At 33.8% G+C, this 6,082-nt stretch overlaps 1 pseudogene; it reads right to left on the bottom strand.

Moving 5' to 3' along the window:
• Positions 1-1,637: 1,637 nt before the first annotated feature.
• On the bottom strand, positions 1,638-1,766 carry LOC118600465 (annotated as a pseudogene).
• Between the last annotated feature and the right edge of the window lie 4,316 nt (positions 1,767-6,082).

The raw sequence follows: 6,082 nt of genomic DNA on the forward strand, positions 1-6,082 counted from the left end.
AAGCACACCATGACACTATTTTCATAGATCTATTTTGTTGTTCGGAGATTAGTTTCAGTGCATTATAACTATCAGGGCAAAAACTAGTTTCATGAATCTAGTATTAAGTGAAAGAAAGACCATATAGACACCATTAATTCTGTTACTCATTCTTCTAAATGTGAATTCTCAAGGCTTCCTTTTTGATCGCACATATAATTCTTTCCTCCTATAAACTGTACTGTTATAATCCCTCTTATGAAAACTTCTTAACTTTTGTCCCTACCACCTCCTTACACTGCAATGAGGAGCACTGGTGCCTTTCAAGAATAATACAAAGGCATCGAGCGTACATATAGGTGTGGTCTTTACAACAGGGGTAGAGTTATCAGTTAAAGAAGAAAAAAATAAATGTTCAAATTAATGTTAGTTATATTTTTAAGATAATACCACTTTGAAAAGAATAAGATGCTGGAATAGTCTAATAGGGAATCATTCACTATTATAGATGCCCAAGGTAGGGAGCCAGTTGGACTCCAAGACAGATGGGCAGGAGAGTGGGTCTCTGCTTTAGGAAAGGAAGATAAATGGTTGCCCATTCTACAGGTATTCTTTTTCTTTTTCTTTTTTTATGCCTTATTTACATATTGGTAATATCTAGAATGTGTCTTCTACTTGGGGCGATTTTCAAAGTTTGTGCCAGAGCCTCTGTATGCTCTCTTCTTCCACACATGTATTTGGATGTGTTTCGATGTGGAGAGAGTAGTTCTCTAAATGAAAAAAAAATCACTAAATGGTAATAGAGTTTGGAAGACAATTTTTTTAAGTTTTAGAGTGACATGATAAAGAATGGGGCTTCCACAACCTATAGAACAAGAAGAGTGTGAATACACTAAAAAAAACCTGCAACTAAAGGGCTGGGTGACAATGTCAGGACATCCCTGACTCCTTAGATTCCAGTTTCATGTCTGAAGAAGAATAACTTGCTAATGATCCTGGCTACAATCCAAAGGGCAGAATGAGTACTGTGGAGCAGTCGCTAAACACTAAAATTGCAGTGAGAATTTTGACTTTGGTTTCCATTTCAAATATGGTTAAAACAATTAAGATACATAATACAGAACTGACATTGTATCTCTGTGGTATCATTGAAAGATTAGAAATATCTGAATTTTACCTAAAAAGTAGCAGTGATAGTTAATACTGCATCATAAAAGTATGAAGAAATGTATAACCTAAAACAAGATGAGGAATCACTAAGGACGCTCCTGTGGAAGAATTCTAGGAAATGATGCCACTTAAAGATTTTCTTCAGCCTAGCTAAAGCATTCATGGTAAGTCAAAAGAGGAATATCTCAACTCAATCCAGAAGAAGTATTATTTATGAGCAAACTTTTTCATAGTACAAATTCTTTGGAAAGTGTATGTGTTTTTTGTTTTGTTTCATTTTTACTTTCTAAAACAGGGCCATCCAACTACAGTCCCTAGACCAAATCTGATTCTTCATCTATTTTTGTAAATAAAGTTTTATTGGAACAGAGTCACACTCATTCATGTACATTTTGGCTAAGGCTGCTTTCACAGTACAATGACAGAGTTAAATGTTGCCACAAAGATCATTTGATTTGCAAATCCTAAGATTTTTTCTTTCCTTTTAAGGCCTACAGCACCTGGTATTCCTAGGTGGTATCCTGTGGTCTCCCATCCAAGTACTAACCTGGCCCGACCCTGCATAGTTTCTGAGATCAGATGGGATTGGGGACGTTCAGGATGGCATGGCCATAGACACAAATCTGAAGATTTTTACTGTGGTCCTTTTAAAAAAACTTTGTCAACTCAAGTTCTAAAACATACTTCATACATTTCTCTAAACACAGATAATATTTAAAAAGTAGCATAAGCACTAATTTTATACATCAGAATAGGAAATAGCATAGTGTGTGATAAAAGTATAAAATTATATCTAGTTTATAATTTCCTTAAGGGATTAAATATTAAAGAGTCTGTGACTTTTACCTTTTCAAACTAGTTAGGCACTGTAAATTCCCTTATCTTTTTCTACTTATACAAATGGAGACTGTTTAAATATCTTTATTTCTCTTGAAAACACAGGTAAGATAAAACGTCTTTGGAAACAGGTACCCTGTATTATTCATTCTTTCTTAATTCTTTCATTCAGCTTTTTTCTTTTTTCTTTTCTTTCTTTTCTTTTTTTCTTTCTTTCTTTTTTTAACATCTACCATCTGCCAAGCAATTTTCTTGATGTTAGGGCTGTAAAAGTAGAAAAAAAATTTCTGTCTTCAACTATCTTCTCTCTGTTGCATAAGCCCAGGATCTGCCACTCTGAACACTGCACGCTGAACACATGTTGTCAGTTCAGTGAACTAGTGAATAAATCACTGAGCGATATAAAGATCTTGAAGGGGATAACTTGCTTTTTTGTGTGATAAGGGAGAAAATCCTTGGAGAATCATCATGACTGTTTTCAGACTTTTGAAAATTAAGAGAAGCCTAACATTTTTAATGTTTTCCCATGAGGGGGAATATATATATATATATATCTGTTGACTTATGAAGAGATTCTGTAAGTCAAATCTACTTAACACACATGAAGTTAGAATTCTCTGAAATACAAACACACATACACAAACATCATGTTAAAAATTGGAACTATTTCTTAAACTCTAACCTATAATAAAATATATGAGGTCAAAAGCAATATATGAATCTGAACTGAGGAGAAAGTTTGCTCCTTTACCTCAAAAAACCATCCTGGTGGAATTCTAAAACATGTCTTTCCAGTAAGATTACTTTTACTTATTTGGGTGTATTCTTTCTAATATGTTTATGTGTATGCGAAACAAAATTGAATGCACCTAAACAGCAGAGTGAGAGTACTGTCCATAAGTTTTTAATCTATCACACTTTTCGTTCTGCCTAAAATAATATTCAAATTATTACTATTATTACATACCTCTTCTAATTCTCTCGCTAGGTGTCTTAAATATTAATTTACGATATAAATGTGGCCATTTGCTTTCCAGGACCTTGTAAAGATGATATCCAAATAAAAAGTCCCTTTAGATTCCATCTTTGGATATGAGGCCATCAATGGACATTGCATTTTACAAGTCAGATTTCCTGCGCTCAGAATCATGTTGGTAGGGGAAAAAAAGACCATCTACTTAAACTGACTTTGAAGGAAGTAGATTGAGTTTCTGAATACTAAAACATTGGCATTGGCCCTATTTTTCAAATATTGTTTATCCTTGTGGCCATTATAGAGGATTGCTTTGTCATTTTAATAATCAAATCTGCAAATTTCCACTTAGCAGCAAATCCAAACAATCCAATCTGAAGGTGATTGACACCCCTGGTTGTGCATCAGCATCTATTAAACCAGATGTTTTACTTCTTCCCCTGCCAAGAGCGAGCATCTTTTTATGATCAATTGTCAAAGCAGGCCTGTCAATGGAGACATCACTAATGTTTACGCAGGAAAGCATAAATCATTCTACTACAGTCATGCTATACCGTCGATCTATATTGTTACCATTTTGCAATTATATTTTTTTCCAAGATGAAAATCAGTTGGAGTTTTCCCTGAGAATATTTGCTAATGTCAAAAAGTACCTTCTGACCCTGAACAATATAATCTTCTAATTGCAATCAAAATGAAGCTTTTGTTTATGTGAGGGAATAATTTGGGCACCAGGACTGCTGGCGACTCTGAAATGTTTCATGATTTCTTCTTAAATTTAGAAGCCTGCAACAACGTTCTTTTCTTAAAAGTCTTGCTTCATTCTTGGATAGATTATGAGGGCAAAAATTAGGAAATACAGTTGCATAGCTAATGATCTTCCATTACATCCTATCCACACTCTCCTCCCTGACATAAAATAAATCATTGTTTAATGACTACAACAGGATGATATTTTAACAGGATGATATTTTAACATGAAAAGGAATTTTACTGATAACATTAACAAGGAAATTTTATCTCCTACTTTTAAAACAACCTGAAAATATACCAGTCTTCTTCAAAGACTGTTGGCAGGTAATAAAGGTGGGTAGTTAATCTTTTAGAAGAACAACTTCATAGTTATCTGAGGGAGTTTTTGAAAGATATTTAATTTAAATTTTATTCTGAAATAAAATATAAACACAATGGTAACAAATTATTCATTTAAAATTTTTTTAGGGTTAATAATATGATTTTCAATAGTCATATTTTATTTCATTTCAGTTTTCTCAAAATTCAGGCAATTTCCTCTTGGAGTATATGCTATACATATGTGTGTGTAGAGGTTTATGTAAAATATTTGAAAAACTGTAAGGAAAAAGAAAAATTAGTTGATATTTTTGAGAGGACACTGAATTAAAACCCCTTAAAGACTAGAGTAAATAATCCCTTTGCAGTTTGAGAGTGCTAAATTCAGAAACATTGACTGCCATGTGTACGTTCCTTTATTAACACATTTATTCAGTTATGTAAAGAATCAGTAGTGGCAGAAAACATGGCAGTTCTTAGTTGCAACAATGTAAGGAACCCAAGGTTGTACTCAGTTCTGAGATAAATAAAAAGATGAGAAAGTTTACTTCTCTAGCAAAGTTTCTTTTAGAGACAGAATCTGGGGAAAGACTAGATCAATGTTTGACATAAAAGGATAAGTCTTACTCTGTGCACTTAAAGTAGCAGAATGATAAAATACAACAACTTTGGAAATTTTGTGATTTTAATTTTCTTTTACAGAATTCTCTTTTTATATTCTTTCTATTTCTCTTCCGCTCATGCAGATGGGCCAAAATATTTAGTAGAATTAAATCTGAAGATATGAATGTAGCTTATCAAAAACAGGTATCAACATACATGCTGTGATTAGTTGCATTAAAGCCTTAAAAAGTTATCTGGCCATATAGAATTCATATGTGAATGAATTTGTGTAAATCCATTCAAGTGAAATACAGCTAGTAAAGTTTAGTGGAAGTTTGGGTAAAATGAGTTTAAGTGGTACCAAAACATAGACCATGTCTAAATAAAAATAAACATCTTCAGGGAGTTTCAATAAAGGTGTAAAAGTATTTCACATTTTATAACACTTCCTTTAACAGGGCACATTTTTCAGTGAAAACTTTGCAGGAAGAATGGCCTTCATAAACAAGCCAGAAATTATCAGAAAGAGAACAGTGTCCACTGCCCAGAATGTTCACTCTTTGTCTTTAAAACGGACCGCTCCTCCTCAAGACAGTTTTCCATGGTTAAGGAAGTACTATTTAACTTGCTTTTATTTTACATGTAGTCTTAGAGGCCTTTGTATCTCAAGGATTAGAAAAGTTAGCAAGAACATATAGCAGAGGAATTTAAGTCAGTGATTGTTGTTCAGCACGATTATGAAAGTTAATGAGCCTTCTCTGAACTCTGTGGGAAAGAAGTACTGATGGATGTTGGGTAAGAAGACATAAATCTGGGCTGCATCAGTGTTGTCCCTGAGATCATTTGCTATAGAGAACATTTTCTTAACCTACAGTTTCTGGGAGGAAAGTGACAACGGGTGCTATTGTTGGCTGAGGTTAGAAAGGCCTCTTGTTGCTGCTCTACGTTATCTTCTCTGCAATGGTTTCCCATTCCTGCACATCGTTGTGGAACGGGGGAAGCACAAAGAGAGAAAGAAGTGAAGATTTTGTGATAAAATATGTATACATAATTCTTTTAAAAAATGAAGGCAGTATACTTAAAGTTATTAGTTAGGCTGATTTCCTTTAATCTTTGGATGTGTCTATGAACTCACAAATGATAACATAGGCAGGAAAAATGGCAGACTAGTGAATCAAAAGGTAAGGTTCTAGCATTAAAAGTCCATTTTAGCAAAGCTATTAAGCTAGTTTAGGACAAGTAGGAGATCTGACCCCAACTTGGTAAACAAGTTAATCAAAGAGCATGGATGTGTTGGAACAAGTTCTATTTAAAATTGAAATGCTCCATCTTTTGCCCAATAGTCTTCATGTGGGCCAGATACTTTACTGGTCCAAGCTTTCTTTGCTTTTGCTGTTGATTTTTTTTTTTAATCTTATTCAAGCCTACAAAAAATGTTAGCCAGGAGGC

This window comes from Rousettus aegyptiacus, unplaced genomic scaffold (genome assembly GCF_014176215.1).
Source record: "Rousettus aegyptiacus isolate mRouAeg1 unplaced genomic scaffold, mRouAeg1.p scaffold_m13_p_3, whole genome shotgun sequence".
NCBI classification, from domain to species: Eukaryota; Metazoa; Chordata; class Mammalia; order Chiroptera; family Pteropodidae; genus Rousettus; species Rousettus aegyptiacus.